This window comes from Hyperolius riggenbachi, chromosome 2 (assembly GCF_040937935.1).
Source record: "Hyperolius riggenbachi isolate aHypRig1 chromosome 2, aHypRig1.pri, whole genome shotgun sequence".
In the NCBI taxonomy this organism is placed as follows: Eukaryota; Metazoa; Chordata; class Amphibia; order Anura; family Hyperoliidae; genus Hyperolius; species Hyperolius riggenbachi.
In genome coordinates, this window is record NC_090647.1 from 148,140,442 (window position 1) to 148,157,894 (window position 17,453).

Genomic DNA, 17,453 nt, shown 5'->3' on the forward strand with positions numbered 1-17,453 from the left:
GGAGGCAGAGCTATGAGCTGTAGCTCTGCCTCCATGCGTGTCAATCGCCGCACGGATCTCCGCCTCTCCCCCGCCCCTCTCTGTGAAGGCAGATTAGAGGGGCAGGAGAGAGGCGGCGATCAGCGGGGATTGACACGCTTGAGGCAGAGCTTATGGCTGTATGGCAAGCAGGAAGCACTCCCCGGAGGTAGGAGGGGAGATTTGGGGGTTATAAACCCCTCGTTTGCCGCGGAATAGCGGCGGATTAGCTGTGCTTATGGGGCTTAATATGAATATAGGTTAAAAAAAAAAAGAATTGAGACTTGCTTCAGTCTCTTTAAATCATTAAATCAGTAGGATTGGTTTCTGCTAGGAAACTTTGCCTACAATTCATATGTAGTCCAGAATAAATTGAATAAATTACTTGATATAAAAGACTACAATATTTCCTTGAAGTTATACCTAACAACTGTAACCGTAAGCACAGTACGGGGGCCTTACAGACTAAAATCATTTCAACATACGTTTCCAGGATACACAGATACTGTACTTTGAAAACTGTGAGATGACTCAAGCAAACGCCCTATGCAGAAATTTCAATATTCATGAAATCCTATTTTTAGTATGCAAAACACTCAACAAACCTGGTTCTTCAAGATTCTAAAGTTGCTAAATAATATACATTAGGTATATGATGCACACACTGCATAGAAAACATTTGAAGAATTTCTGCGAAGTCAAGGAAATATCCTCATTTGTTGATACACAGGAAAAAACCTCATTGTAGGTAAAGCCTATAGCACAAAATCACAAGCATAAGCAAAACTTGTCCCAGACAGAAAACTTGAGAAGTTTGCCCCACTGAATTTGTAGCCCATTCTGAATTGCGCACTAGTGAAATTATATATATTAAGATACTTGCCAGTGACTCATGAGAATAGCATGCCATCAACTCAACAGCAGGCAATGTAAAGAAACGCTTCTGAAAGTCATTTAGGACCCTTTCCCAAGAGCAGTTGATAGGCAGTGAAAAGACTGCTGAACTCTCACAACTGCTTGCTGCTGCCTGGTAACTGCTCACTGAGCGTGCAGTTCAGCCGCCTGTGTAAAGGGGCCTTTAAAGGGGACCTGAACACTCGCACAGGACAGAAGGGAAACAGAGAAATTCACCCTGTATGCACTTAGAAAGTTTAGCCTGTCCAATTCCTCCTCATTTGTGTCTAATCACAAGTTGTAATTTGATCTCTCTACATTGTCACCTGACTGCCACAGCAGATAAGTTTATCTGAAAGCATAGCATAACAATATGTCTGCTTCCATGAAAGCAGGAAGTAGACAGTGCAGATGTATTGCAGGATTTGTATCAGCTGTAAAAAAAAAAAAAATTCTTTAAAGGTCATTGTGCTGTTGCATATCTTTAAAACAGAGAGGAAAGTTTTGAGTTCAGGTCCGCTTTAAAGTCAACTTACTGATACACATGGGTTGATTTAGTAAGGTTTGAGAACAGCTGAGAACATAAGGCCTGCAAATCCAGTGTGGACTTTATTTTTTCTGCTGTTGGGTGGCTGCAGCCAGCGAAGCAGCAAACCAAGAAAGTTCTACTTCATGTAATATAATCAAGTGCTGCAAATTTAAAACAAAACCAAATAATAAACAAATAAGTGCTAAAAAAAAACCCCACAAAAAACGCAGCTTATTCTCAAGCTTAAAATAGTATCAAATGTATTTGATCTAAAAAATGCTGCGCTGCCCAACTATTATCCACCCTCCTAATGAAGAAAAAAGTGTATCTAAAATACACAAATTAGTATACAAATAGACCAACTTGGTCACATCAAGTCCAACAAGTGCGCTGTGGTTCCTCCTGTTGAGAGTATAATTCCTTCTGGTGCTATGCACTCCACTGCGCGCTGATCCATAAAACCTGTATGAAACAACTCCACATAGCGTAATACTGTATGACCAACAGGTATATCATACTCCACAGTGCAGGTGATAAAAGTGCTCACGCGTGATCCCCACTACCCTAGAAGTTAAAAGGCTCGCCAGAAGAAAACCACCGTAAAACACAGGTGGCAATCTCACATCAGTATATATGTATCACTCAGGACATCAGTGACCATATCCAGTTCCAGTAAAAAACAGCCTTTAATAAAACATATATGACAAGATCATCGCGCAGCATGTCCGTTCCAGAATAAAAAAAACACACTGCCCCTGATGAGTCTTGGTGATGAAACGCGTAGGGCAGAGCCAGTACGCCAGACGCAGGTCACGTGGTTGGAGACGCGGAACTCCGGAGGCGCGGGAGCCGATAGTGCGGGACGCCGCAAATGGCTGAGAGAGATATAGCGCATCTGAACCGGAGGGGACTTGCCGCTGTGACATGCTAATCTACCCCCATTGGGATCTTGTAAGTTATTCTGGAACTGACATGCTGCACGATGATCTTGTCATATAGGTTTTATTAAAGGCTGTTTTTTACTGGAACTGGATATGGTCACTGATATGGTCGCTCCCCCCCCCCCCCCTGCCCTCTCTTCTATACAACACTGGCAGCCCGTTGCAATAAAACAGGCAGGATTCCCTGCCGCGACGAACGACTCTGGGGGGGACACATGTCCCCCCCCCCAGGGCTCTATACGAGAGAGGGCAAGGGGGGGGAGAAGAGCGAGACACGAAGCCGGCGGCTTGATCTGTTACATTGCCGCCGGCTTATTTCTCATTTAATTAAATCACTTTTTTAATACACATTATCTTAACTAGGAATGCAATTAGTGCTACCCGCGGCGTTTACATTCACAGTTTTGTTACGTGAAGTAATTATCATTGGAATTAGCAACAGCGCCACCTGCCGGATCCGCCCGGCTAACGGATAAGTACCAGCTAAATTGCTGAAACAGTTGAAAATGCGGACTTAAGGTGCCCATACATTAGGTGACTTGGCGGCCAATCGACCATCCAATTCAATTATCGAATTGGATGAAAATCGTTGCCGCCAAGTACATGCCCGACCGACAAAGCGACCAATTTCAGGACAGAAATTGGTCGCTTTGTCTATTGCACATGCTGCAAGATGTCTGGCCGAAGTTGCTTGGTCAGGTGTGCGGCGGTACGGCAGCGATTTCCGAGCGCGCAAAGAGAGGACGAAACCCCTGCCGCAATGTATAAATGTGACCCCTGTGTGCATTTATACGTTACTTGTCCTGTTGCTGCCTCCGTGCGGTGTCCCATAACCTCCGGGCAGCTATCCGTACACGCTACTGGCACCTAGCGTCTGACGTCAGACGCTATGCGCTGCCAACAGATGCTATGCGCCAGTAGCGCATACGGAAAACAGGAGGTTACAGGACACTGCGCGGAGGCTGAAACAGGACAGGTAACATAACTGCACGCACAGGGGGGCACATTTATATATTGGGGGTAGCGGTGGGGCGGACACGGTGGACTCAGGCAATTCCCTGAAGATTTCATGCTGAAATCAGACAGGAATCGGCCGTAGTGTATGGGCAGAATTGACGAGAGACAAATTTATCTCTAATCAAATTCGACTAGAGATAAATTTGTCTCTGTCAAATCTGCCCCTAATCTATAGGTCTTAAGCCGCATCTACACGAGTAGATGCGGCCGCGATGCTGCTCGATTGATAAGATCCGACAGGACGGATCTCCGTACCGCCGATTCCCTGCTCGATCCCCGCGAGGGGACAATGGCAGGGAATCGTGCGGGAGATAAGCGGCGCCGGCAGGGACGAGCGGGGAATTGAATGCGGCGAGCGGGGACGCGGCGGGCACGCGGAAGAGGCGAGCCGCCGGATCGCTACAATGTCCCTCCGTGTAGATTGTGCTTAAGGGCACCTTAAAAGTGGCCCAACACCGTATAATTTTCATGCAATCTGGCTGTACAATCAATCACCAAGTGCTGTTATACTACATGGATGTTGGCAAGATTGTATAAAAATTGTAGTCATATTGCATGAAAATTAAATGGTGTGTGACCACCTTTATACAAGCCCTGTTCTGCTGTCATGCTCCTGTAAAGTTTTGTCAGTTTTTCCGGTCTGCACAAGTGCAGAGGGGCCACATCTCGGCATTCATTCAAGTCAATAGAAAAGCTACATACACATGCTGGTTTGAACTAAGTTAGTCCAGCATGTGTACAGCAGCCGCCCAATGTCGGCATGCCGGATCTTTAGCTTTCCGTGAGGCCCAATTGCATCGTTCTCCCCTCTGGAACACACTACGTTGTGTGCCACTCGTTCTCCCTCCGTCCCCCTCCCCAGCAATAGCTAGCCTGGAGGCCTAAGGGCGCGTATGTACAGTGTCGGCACTAATCTATCACCTAAGGCAGTGTTCGCCAACCCTGTCCTCAAGTCCCACCAACAGTTCATGTTTTGTGGCAATCCACAGGTAGTTAATCAGCTCTGCTGAGACACTAGTTACCCCACTTGTGCATGCTTGTGGTTTTCTGCAAAACGTGTACTGTTGGTGGGCCTTGAGGACAGGGTTGGGGAACTCTGACCTAAGGGATCGAGTACTAATCCCTGCCGGGCAGCAGAAATCCTCTAGTGTGTATGGGGCTTTAGAGCATATATGAATATGGAGGTGTCACATGTCATCGGTCTGCATCATCTGTGGTCCAGTTTTGTTCCAGGAAGCTAACAATTACCTGAAATATAATTCCAGACTCCCTCAGGAGGATTATGAAGCAGGGCATTAAGAAGCAGGGACCATTTAAGCAGGGAATTAAGAAGCAGGGACCATTGAAGCAGGGCATTTTGAAGCAGGGCATTTTGAAGCAGGGCATTTTGAAGCAGGGCATTTTAAAGCAGGGCATTTTAAAGCAGGGCATTTTAAAGCAGGGCATTATACAGCAGGGCATTATAAAGCAGGGCATTATAAAGCAGGGCATTATAAAGCAGGGCATTATAAAGCAGGGCATTATAAAGCAGGGCATTATAAAGCAGTGTTCTCCCCAGGCTCTTTTAGCCGGGTGCTCCACCCGGCTAGTTTTGGTGAGCACCCGGCTGTTATAGGCTCACCTCCTCCTATACTGTAAGCAGAGTTGCGCACAGAAGCGCTGGCCCTGCATTTTTTCATATCGCCCCCACCCAGCTACTTTTTAATGCCACCCAGCTGGAAAAAAATTCTGGGGAGAACACTGTAAAGCATGGCATTATAAAAGCATGGCATCATAAAGCAGGGACCATTGAAGCAGGGACCATTGAAGCAGGGACACTATTCGTTTTGAAAGTTCACTACATTGTAACAATATGTACAAAGTCCATATCCCCAGAAAGGATTCTGATGTTTTCAGTATGAACACGAATAACCGCTTCAAGTGAAAAAAAAAAAAATCACATTCTTAAATAAAATAGATACATTCATTTTAGTCAGAAAATTACCAGTATAAGCACATGAACATAAAATATGTGCAAGCTCACAAAGATTTGCTACTTAGTCCAAATAGAAAATGCCCTTGGTTGTGCAGGTAATAAGAGTGACTGAGGTATTGTATGTATAGACTGTGTCAGTGTGACCTGTCCCTTCTGTACAAACTAAAAGCTCAATAGCAGCAATAGTGGCTTAGTTTAGCAATCCACCAAAAATGACTGTTGCATAACAGATGGGTCACCTCGACCCTCCAACTGACATGAAAAAGTATTGAAAGGCTATGCAATTAATCAAGCCTAGCAAGCGGCTGAAAAACAGATCAAGCAATAGGCTAGCTAGAGAGCCGTACTGGAGATAAAACTTATCTGAGCAAAAACTGACAGCATAAGCTCAATAGTTCAAAGCTCTATTCTGCAAATGGAACAGCAGTATATAGTTACATAGTATGGTGCTAAAAATCTGGTTAAAGAAACTGCTGCTGCCCTACAGAAAGCTAAAACATCTGAATTTAAGGCGTAATCAGCAGCAGACAGATGACCAAAAACATTTGATTCATAGATTTGTAAGACTGCAACATCCACTGTGTTACTTCCACACCAGTTAGGATGGCACCAGAGCCATATTCAGATATGTGGTTAAATGATTAGTACCTCCCCTATGGACATCTGATCAGAGAGAGAGAGAGATAGAGTGAGTCATTCCTACCACACACTGCATATTGAATTGCAATAGATTTCCTGGTAACATATCGAAAGCGAATCAAACCGCATGGCTGTGCTGTTCGATACAGTGCAATATACGGTAACCCGTTAAAAGACCACCACTCCTGCCCCTCCCCAATCCATGCACATTTTCCTTCTTGTCCCTTAGTTTCATTCCATAGGTCAAAATTGATCCAAATTTGATTGGACATGTTGGGGCAATAGGCTTCGGGCAAATTCTAATGGGAACTGAATGGAAACATCAATATGTTTGGCCGCCTTTAGATAGCTGGGTTGAAAAAGTGATTTGTTCATTGAGTTTAACAAAAAGTACCGTACTTTCTTAACCAATGGTTTCGATACAGTATATCTACGTGCCTAAAAAAACTTCATCTAAGCCTCAGGGGCGTAGATATACGTATCTCTCTTTCCCCTGCTGCTGCGCACGCTCGTGCACGCGCCACCCACACTGCCAGTTCACCCACTAATTAGGTAATGGGAACTCACGTTCCCAAACCTAATTACAATGCCCGATTGCATATAGTCATTCATTTAAATGAATGAATGGCTATAACGTGGATATCCTGCCGCGATTGAGCCACCGCGAGCGATCACGCACGTGCACGCTGCCCGCCGCTGTCTGCCCGGTGATTGGGGACTGGGAACTGATGTCCCTAGACCCCAGAGTGTCCAGATTGCTTGAATGACTGTCAGTCAAAAATAAAGTAAATAAAGTACTCCATGTGCGCGCCCCTTCCCCCCACGTGCACAATGCCCCCCTGACTGCCCAGTGATTGAGGAGAAGGAACTAGTGTTCCTTCAACCAATCACAGAGCCTGATTGACTATTGCTATAGGCCAATGGCAATAGTCATTCATAGAATATTTGTAAATAATGTAACAGTTACTTTACTGTTACTACTTCACCTCAGATAAGCAATTCTGCTCATCTGAGGTGACAGAAGCACTAGCAGGCCTGTGAGCACTGTAGATCTCCGTGGATTTTTTTTCCCCATTAAATAGACCTCTACCCCATTAACCCTCTGTCTCCCATTACCAAGCCCACCCCTCTCCGCCAGCGTTTTTCATCGATCAGGGCTTTTTTCCCTATTGATCAGGGTTTTTATTTCTTTGGCGGCCACTAGCGTATATTATATATGCATATACTCCCCTTAGCCTTACTGTCACTCCCCCATTAACCCTCTGCCTCCCATTACAAAGCCCACCCCTCTCCTACAGCTTTTTTCCTTGATCAGGACTTTTCCCCCCATTGATAAGGGCTTTTTTTTCACCTATTGATCAGGGTTTTTTTTTTTGTTTGTTTGTTTTTTTTAAGGTGGCCACTTGCGTATATTATATACGCATATACTCCCCCAGCCTTACTCCTCTCTCCCCCCCCCCCAAAAAAAACCTGTTTTATTTATTCACCTGCCTGTGCTATATTGAACTATACTGCAAAGATGGCAAAAAGATTTTATTGTGCAGAAGAGGCATGCGCCATTCTGCAGAACAGTAGTGAGGAAGAGGAGTTGGATACGGACTCTGATACGGAATGGCTTCCAATTTCTGATTCTGAGCCCCTGACAGAGCGATGAGGACTCAAGTTCAGAACATGCTGCTGTACCACCACCAGCTCAGCAGAGAAGGAGCACAGGCTAGGGACACTATCCTAAGCAGCGACAGCAGTTCAGAACTGGAAGACCCAACACCTGAACCTGCTGGAACCAGCAGTCAGAGAGGTCAGAGGGTTAGCAGGCGAAGGCAGCAGACGTCAGCAAGGGTGCCACAAAGACACAAAGTGCCATATGCTGTTGGTCACCCACAGTGGTCACCTTCAAATATGGAGGCCCCTAACCTACCCGCTTTTACAGGCAGAAGTGGCATACAAGTTGACACAGAAAATTTTAAGCCACTTGTTTTTCAAATGTTCCTGTCCGATTCACTGATTGAGTACATCTGTGAACAAACCAATCAGTATGCCTAGCAAGTCACAACAGCCAGCCCCACTTCATTTATTGCTAGAAAGTAGAAACCCATAAATGTCACCGAAATTCAAAAAAGTTTTGGGCCTCACATTCAGCATGGGAATCACAAAAAAACCACAGCTACGCCATTACCGGTCAAAAAGGCCCATCCAAATTGCACCTTTATATTAATCTGCAATGACCAGAATGCGCTATGAAATGCTGCTAAGGTGTATGCATTTTGCCAACAATGCAGAACATGTGTCACGTGAGGACCCAGCCCACGACAGTTTATTTAAAATTAGGCCCCTAATAAATCACCTGAACACCAGATTCCAAGAGGTGTATATTCCAGACCAACATAGCAGTTGACGAGTCCCTAGTCCCCTTCCATGGGAGGCTCTGGATAAAACAATATATTCCCAGCAAAAGAGCCAGATATGGCATGAAATTGTACAACTTATGGGAGAGTGGGACTGGCTATACTTTTTTATTTCGCGTTTATGAAGGCAAACATAGCCTCCTCCAGCCTGTCGGATGCCCCCCCTCCCCCACCTGACTACAACTGATTGGATAGTCATCAACTTGCTCAACCCATTGTTGCACCAGGGGTACCATTTTTATGTCGACAATTTTTATTCCAGCATCCCCCTTTTTAAATTTGTTTGCTGCAGAGACCCCAGCCTGCTGTACAGTGCGAGCAAATCGAAAAGGCCTGCCACAGGAAGTTGTGAACAAGACACTGAAAAAGGGGGAGTTGTGCAGCTACTGCAGTGATGAGCTCCTTGCACTCAAATTCAGGGATAAAAGGGACGTCCGAGTGTTAACCACCATTCACACAGAGGCAACAAAAACTGTAAGCTCTCGAAGAGAGGTGGTGGTGAAGCCTGTTGCCATCGCAGAATACACTAAATATATGGGGGCAGTCGACCTGGCCAACCAAAAGCTTTCCTATTACAGTGTAAATCGCAAAAGGAAGGTGTGGTACAAAAAAAAACTTGTTGTGTACCGAATGCAGGTGGCCCTACACAATGCATTTATCATCTATAACAAAGCAGGCAATAGGGGCACATATCTGGAATTCCAAGAGGACGCTATAGATTCCCTGGTCTTAGAATCCGGCCATCCTGCCAGAGACCCACATGCTTCTGAGGATATCATTCAAATCCAAGAAAAACATTTTCCCGAGCCACTCCCTGAAACGGCATGCAAAAAGTACCCACAGAAACGGTGCAAGGTGTGCAGGAAACACCGAATCCAAAGAGACACACGGTACCACTGCCCACAGTGTCCCTCCAAACCAGGACTTTGCCTCAAACCTTGTTGTTTTGGGGCATATCACACAGTCCATTATTGGAGACCCTCCCCCCCCCCTTTTCCCCCCCACTGTACATTTTTTTTTTTTTTTGCCCTTTGATGACCTTCCGGACTCTGAACCCTGGCATGTCAGACAACGACCCTCTGGAATGGCTAAAGACCACCCTCTGACCTTTCGTATTTCTGCCGAACATCCTCTGACCTCTGGCATTGCTGATGAACAACCTCTGAAACCCTGGCATGGCTGCCGAGAACCCTCTGACCCCTGGCCTGGCTTACAACCCTCTTCAGGCTTCCATGTTTCCACAGCTTCTACAATGGTGAGTACCAATTTGCGTTTATAGACCTTGCTGTTGACTTATGGTTGTGCTGTGTTCCCAAAAAGCCATCTGATTATGTATAGGGTATCATTTTAACCGTGAAAAGAGAGAGAATAGAAGTTGGGGTGTTTGAGGGCTGAGGCCTCTGTCATATGAATTTTTTCTAGTGGTGGAGTGAAAAAAAAAATGTAAAAAAGTAGCCTATTCAAAGTTATGGTGCAATTTCAGCAAAATGGTCCAAATGTTACACAGTATTCATATCTGGGTAGACCCGGGTCTCTATTTTTCAGAATGGTGAAATTTGTGACCTGTATCGAATGTTCTGAGACTCCAGGGGCTTTGCTAAGAAACAATGACTATTACTTTCTGTACAAAAAAATCCAGTGGTGCGACTTGTGATTAACAGTGTGCTGTGTGCCCAAAAAGCCATCTGATTATGTATATAGGGTATCATTTTAACCGTGACAAGTGAGAGAATAGAATTTGGAGTATTTGAGGGCTAGAGCATATGTCGTGTAATTTTTGTTTTGTGGCAAACTGAATCAAAAGCAATAAAATTGTTATTTTCATATACTCTGCACCAAAATAAAACATTTTCAAAAAAACCCAAAAGTAACAGAATTTAAAAGAGAATACCTAAATAGTTACCTTAGAGACTCAGCATCTCAAATATCTATGTCATGAGGGTGTATCACTGTTATATTTGCAAATAAGATGTTGTAATTACTGATAGAGTACAATGTGAAAACCGAAAACACGAAATGGAAAAAATACACCTTTATTTAAAAACAAAATATTGTCGCCATACATTGTACTAGGGACATAACTTAAATGTTGTGATAACCAGGACAAACAGACAAATTACATTGGTGGGTTTTATCTATAGTAGTACTGTTTATTTTAAAACTAACGAAAGAAAATTGAGAAATAATGCATTTTTTCCCCTTATTTTTCCCTTTAAAATTCATACAAAGTAAGGTACTTACTAGAAAAAAAATATCACCCCCCAAAAAGCCTAATTGGTGACGGAAAAAAAGATATAGATCATTTAGTTGTGATGAGTAGTGATAAAGCTGTTGGGGAATAAAAGGGAATGTGAAAATTGCTCTGGTCCAGCTTATACTGAAGGCTCCAGGTTAATACTGAAGGCTGAAATGGTTAACACCAACACTGGCCTGCACCCTTACATATACCAGTTGATCCAGAGCAGTGCTGTCCAACTTCATGGGCATGGAGGGCCATTTTTTTTTCAGACCCCATGGTGGAGGGCCGAAGGTTCTTGCTAGAGCCGCACCCCCCCAGGAAAAAAAATGCAATTAAAGGACAATTAGATTGGCAGCACTCTCCACAAAATGCAATGCAATTGGCAGCAGATCCCCACAACATGCAATTCCAGACTGTGGTGAAGTTAACAAGGGTTCCGTTGAGCTAGAGCAGCGCGCGTAGCGCGCCGCGCCGAAAAATGGGTGTGGCCATGGACCAGAATGTGGGTGTGGCCACGGGTGGAGACAAATTTACATGAACTTAGCAATGTGGGACATTCGATTAGGACAGTGGTGGCGAACCTTTTGGAGGCCGAGTGCCCAAACTGCAACCCAAAAGTCACTTATCTATCGCAAAGTGGCAACAGCAATTTAAACTACATACAAACGTTTTAACTCATACATGAACATTATGGAAAATCCAAGTTGAAAATAAACTCTGAAGATAAACAATTTCATCCATCCTACTCCTGAAAAATGTATTTTTTTTTTTTTAGAACCTCCCAGTTTTATTTTCCGTTTTAAAAAGCTAAAAAAGGTTTAATGCTATTGTCTCATGATGATAATTCAGCTTTTCCATAGTCTCGCAGTTCGCAATCATGTGACCCCCAACAAGACAAATTCAGCAATCATGAGGCCCCCAACAAGACAAATTCAGCAATCATGAGGCCCCCAACAAGACAAATTCAGCAATCATGAGGCCCCCAAAAAATCATGAGGCCCCCAACAAGGCAAATTCAGCAATCGTGATGCCCCCAACAAAACAAATTAAGCAGTCATGAGGCACATAAATAGAGAGCATTTCACATAAATAGGCAGAATGCCCCCTTAATATGGTAGACACCTCTTACCTGGCTTCTGTATTCTCCTCTACTGGCTGCTGTGCCTGGCAATAGTGTTTTCGGACAGATTGGTGATGATGTGTGGGCTGAAAGGCCTTGCGGTGCTGCTGTGGCCGGGCTGGCGGTGAAGCTGTGGTGTGGCCGGATGAGGTCGTAACAGGCGTCCCCCCAGTTAGATAGTGACAGGTGTGTCCCCCCAGTTAGTGACAGGTGTCCCCCCAGTCAGATAGTGACAGGTGTCCCCCCAGTCAGATAGTGACAGGTGCCCCCCCAGTTATTTAGTGACAGGTGCCCCCCCAGTTAGAGTGACAGGTTCCCCCCAGTTAGAGTGACAGGTTCCCCCCAGTTAGAGTGACAGGTGCCCCCCCAGTTATAGTGACAGGTGCCCCCCCAGTTAGAGTGACAGGTGCCCCCCCAGTTAGAGTGACAGGTGCCCCCCCCAGTTAGAGTGACAGGTGCCCCCCCCAGTTAGAGTGACAGGTGCCCCCCCAGTTAGAGTGACAGGTGCCCCCCCAGTTAGAGTGACAGGTGCCCCCCCCCAGTTAGAGTGACAGGTGCCCCCCAGTTAGAGTGACAGGTTCCCCCCAGTTAGAGTGACAGGTGCGCCCCCCCCCCCAGTTAGAGTGACAGGTGCCCCCCCCAGTTAGATAGTGACAGGTGCCCCCCAGTAAGTGACAGGTGCCCCCCCAGTAAGTGACAGGTGCCCCCCCAGTCAGCGTCCATTGCTCCTGTGTCCCCGACTTCCCGCTGCCTCACAGCTCAGCTCAGACCTCACAGATCGCGGCGACAGGAGGCAGAAAGAGCGCGCGCATAACACCCGCGCGGCAGAACGTCACATGCGGAAGTGATTGATTTTACTTCCGCATGTGACGTGCTCCGTGCGGGTGTTATGCGCGCGCTCTGTTTGCCTCCTGTCGCCGCGATCTGTGAGGTCTGAGCTGAGCTGTGAGGCAGCGGGGACACAGGAGAGGCCAGACAAGAGGGAGCAGGCATGGCGCCCATAGCGCATGCCATGCCTGCATCTCGGGGAGAGGCGTGGGCCGCAATAGGAGGCCTGGCGGGCTGATCCAGAGGAAGGTGAAAATCCTCCTCTGGATCTTACATTGATTAAGGCTGCCTTTGATGCAGGGTTTAACCTCTGGCGGTATGATGATTTCCGGATTTTAGGGTCTTTTCAGCATGTTTCAGACAAGTAATCTGTCAAGACATTACTGTAAATAACTAGCCAGTCAGCATCTGCTTTTTGAGCTAATGGTCCAGCTATTAAACTTCACACCTGCTCAACCTGTATGACTTCCTTTGAAGAGACAGCGTTTTTCCTCACAGAAGTCTCTGCTGCCACGCATACTAAAAACACTGCATTTGGTGAAAGGGTGTCCTCTGCAGACAACCTGCTAACAGGCCCGTTGGCAAGAAAACCAAAAAGTGCATTCTGTATATGAACAGTCTGGTTAGTCCCCTAAGAGCATTCACGCTTTACCTTTTAAAAATTCTAATTTTCTCCCTGTAACTTACATGCTTTACTTCAGCTCCTCAGAACATCAAGGCTCTCACACATCAGTGATCTAGCTCTACACACTTCACAACTACCATCTGCTCTCAACACAGGTTAAAAAAATGCTGTTTCATATTTACAGCATCTCAAATTAGGAATTTACCCTTCAAAGTGACACAGAAGCAAAAAAAGAAAAAAGAAAAGAAAATACTTATGATATAATGAGTCATACGTGTAGTACTAATAATTCATAGAACATTAATGGCAAAAAAAAAAAAAAGTCCTTTTTATTTTCAGTTGCTTTACAAACTGCATACTGTATTTTAAATGATGTAACAGAGCAGTGCTAATGACCATTTGAAGTTTCCTGCAGTAAAACAACGAGAAACAGTGAAAGACAGGTTGCGATAAGTGCTTCAGAAAACAGCTCCCTAGCTGACCAGGCTTGGTCGGAGAAGCTCAGAGAAGCTCTTTTGCATAGATAACAACTGAAGTTCCTTACCTCTTCCTGTACTGGAAACAATATGAGACTCATATCTTTGCTACTAATGTTCTATTTTAGCTGTACTACCCATACAAATCACAACAACATAAGTTTATTTTCACTTCAGATTACCTTTAACATTACAATAAAAAAAAACAACAACAAATACCATGGGGTGGGGGACTAAGAATTTGCATCATCATGCCAGCGTCACACATAATTACAATGGTTGCTTATAATGATCATAATTACAAAGTGGATATTGAAAAAGTAGCCATGTGCATTAAAATACGTACGCACACCTATGTGCACAGCGTATAGCAATTTAGGTCAAACAGCACTGACAAACAAGGAAAAGTTGCTCATAAGAGAGGCTTTAAATCACAAGAAACAGGATACTCGCAACAGACCAAATATTTACCCTAATCAGTGTGATCTCAAGCTTGAGCTCTCTCCCCCTGCCGGTAATTGCATTGTGCTTCCATTTATTCTCCAGTTTAATGTCAGAGGGCTCATTGTTCCCAATATATTTTCAGTGAAACCCAAATCTAGAACTGTAAAGGAAGCTACAAGGATTATGCAAGAGAGATTTGTGCCCACACAATTGTGCCCAATCACACTTGAAATCCCTAGATAGATGCACATTTATGAAGAAACCTGAAGCCTCTTATTCAACTCAGAGAACCAAAGCGCACTTGTTTGTTAACCATTTGTTTCACAAATCTGGGGGCCATTAGCCTTTGTATTTATATTTATTCAGTGTGAGTCTTCAATACATAAAAACATATCTTCTAGAGAAACCTCTAAAACGTTTGTTTCAATCGCATTTCAATTTCCTCCCTATTCGCTGTCTAGCTCTTGGACTTCATCCAAGTAAAAGCTGAAGATAAAGAGGAACGCTGGTTATCTGCTTCTCACAAAGCTGCGCCTAACACTACTTTCATATTTCTGTTAAAATGACAATTCAATAGAGAACACTTTCGTGCACAATTCAAGTTCTGCAGGCTTAGCCGACAGCTCAGAATGTAAAGCCATCAAACAGTGCTCTGCTGTGTTCTCCAAAACTGGCATATGGTGCTGAATGATGAAGAATAAAAACTAACAGATGGATAAATGCTGTGTAAACTATAACTAGTGCACTGGCACATGCTCTACCTGTGATGGGAAGACACAGCATTGAACTGCATAAAGTACTTCTAGAACATGAACCCCAGACATGGTTGAGGATAAAAATCAAGACAATGGGACAGTACACTTGAAGGTTTTCTCCTCATAACCAAAGTGGCACGCACAGTCTTGCGCACCACTGACACAGGAAAGGGAGGTTGCGACTGCAAGTGGATCATTGCTTCAGAGGGTTCACTTAGGGCCCTACTTCATGCATCGATGTTAGCAGTGGTCATTATCAGCATTCTATTTGCAGAGAGGTAATACTAAATAAACAGCTCCCTGCTTTGTAGCTCAGGCATCACTCACTACTACTGTCCTTGAGAAGGTGGTTTTATGGGGGAAAGAAGCACAGTGTTTGGGTTCCCTAGTGTAATTTTATGCAAGGAAATTGTAGGGAGTGGCTTATTGACACAAGAGTCCATTGCTGTATAGCTACAGTACAGATATACACCAGCATACTAACAAAAAACATTTTCATTGCTGTCTGTTGTAAGGCTTACTGGTTAACTGGTACTTATCTACAAAAGGCAGTCTGACTAACCAACTACGACTGTGCTGTGGTAGGCTGACTGGAATTTGCTACATGGATAATCTCAGAACACATTTCCACTGGTGTGTAGTTACAGATGATCTGTGACTCAGCAATACCCACATATGTGGCTGGGGAGTGGTGGCCTATATACCCCTAGGAGAGGAAAAAACACATTAAGTTCATCTGTGAGCTGACTGCAATAACACTGTTGAATGATACATGTTGAATGTATGAGGGTATTATATATGCATTTATGTATGTGTAACTACTGGGAGAAATTTCATTTAGGGACCATCCCCAGGGACTCCATGGATCAGTTAGGTTATGTGCATTGCACTAGCCATTTTGGGAGTAGTAGCACAATTTTGCACTTTGGTTTCAAATACCATAGTAACCTTTTACCTCTTATTGTACTGGTGTGTGACAATTGTATGTTAGCCTTTTCACATGAGCAGTAATGTTCCATTTCTAGAACTAATTGGGCTAGTGTTTGGTTCAACTCCATAAAAATACAATAAATGAATCCAAATAGGAGCTAAAACAGGTTTAAAGGGACCCTGAACTAAAACGGAGTATATTGGTTAAGTTGGAAAAATGATGAATAAAATCGAATGGTTTCTGAATCTGTCCCAGCTACATCAGATCCTGATGATATTGATCCATCTACCAAGTAAACTCTCCAACCCTACTTCAAAAGTTACTGGAAGTTACAGAATTACTTTAATTGCTGTATTTCAACAATAATACAGAGTTTATTATATGAGCATCATTTGGGGTATAGTGCAGTATTCATCAGGTCTATTTTTAAAAGTAGTCCTCAAACAACCATAAGCTACATTTATCTACCATCTAGAAAGTCTCCTGAGGCTGATTAACTGAGATTCTATTGTAGAACAATCCAATGTTTCACTCCTAAAGAGCAACGTAGAGTACTGGTGTTGCCAAGAGCACCAAATAAACGCCCCCCCAGTGTCAGGCTAAGCTCCTATATGACCTTTAAGGATTCCTATTAGTAATGTGATATAATAGAGGACTTCACTAGTCAGCTGGGAATCAGAAGAACAAAGCTCACTTTAGTCTCGTTTCCACTTACATATGCTTGTTTCTATGGAACTACTGAAAAATACAGATGCAATGTATCTTAAAGGGAAGGTTCAGGGAGAGGAGTGAAAAAATATAAATCAATTTCCACTTACCTGGGGCTTCCTCCAGCCCGTGGCAGGCAGGAGGTGCCCTCGCCGCTGCTCCGCAGGCTCCCGGTGGTCTCCGGTGGCCGACCCGACCTGGCCAGCTGCCAGGTCGGGCTCTTCTGCGCTCCAAGGCCCAGCACTTCTGCGTCCCACGCAGCCGCGCTGACGTCATCGGACGTCCGCCGGGCTCTACTGCGCAGGCGCAGAACTACTGCGCCGTACAGCCCGGCGGACGTCCGATGACGTCAGCACGGCTGCGAGGGACGCAGAAGTGCCGGGCCTTGGAGCGCAGAAGAGCCCGACCTGGCAGCCGGCCTGACCAGGTCGGCCACCGGGAGCGGCGGGGCGAGGGCACCTCCTGCCTGCCACGGGCTGGAGGAAGCCCCAGGTAAGTGGAAATTGATTTTTATTTTTTCACTCCCCTCCCCGAACCTTCCCTTTAAGACTATTCTGTTTATTATCGTATGTGCAGTTTATATTACCAAAACTTATTTAAAGCATATCTAAAGTGACAACTGACATAATGAGATAAATATAGGTACATCTAAATGTGACCATACATCTACCAATGTATGGGCAGATCCCACAAAGGCAGATCCCTCAAAGGAGCTCACAATCTAATCCCTACCATTGCCATAGGTCTATATTATGTAGTGTAAGTAATGTAGTCTAGGGCCAATTTTTTTTTAGGGGGAGCCAATTAACTTATCCATATGTTTTTTTGGAATGTGGGAGGAAACCGGAGTGCCCGGAGGAAACCCACGCAGACACGGAGAGAACATACAAACTCTTTGCAGATAGTGCC

General features: G+C 44.7%; 1 protein-coding gene across 2 annotated transcripts in view; it reads right to left on the reverse strand.

Moving 5' to 3' along the window:
• Positions 1-17,453, reverse strand: part of SPATS2 (spermatogenesis associated serine rich 2) — a 197,928-nt gene that overhangs the window by 95,899 nt on the left and 84,576 nt on the right. Inside the window, exon 1 of one of the 2 annotated variants that reach the window (XM_068267666.1) lies at positions 902-999. The exons of the other annotated variant lie outside the window; for it this stretch is intronic. The gene's annotated coding sequence lies outside the window, so the exon portion shown is untranslated. Of the gene's footprint in view, positions 1-901; positions 1,000-17,453 lie in introns of those variants that run through there. 2 annotated transcript variants of the gene reach the window in all.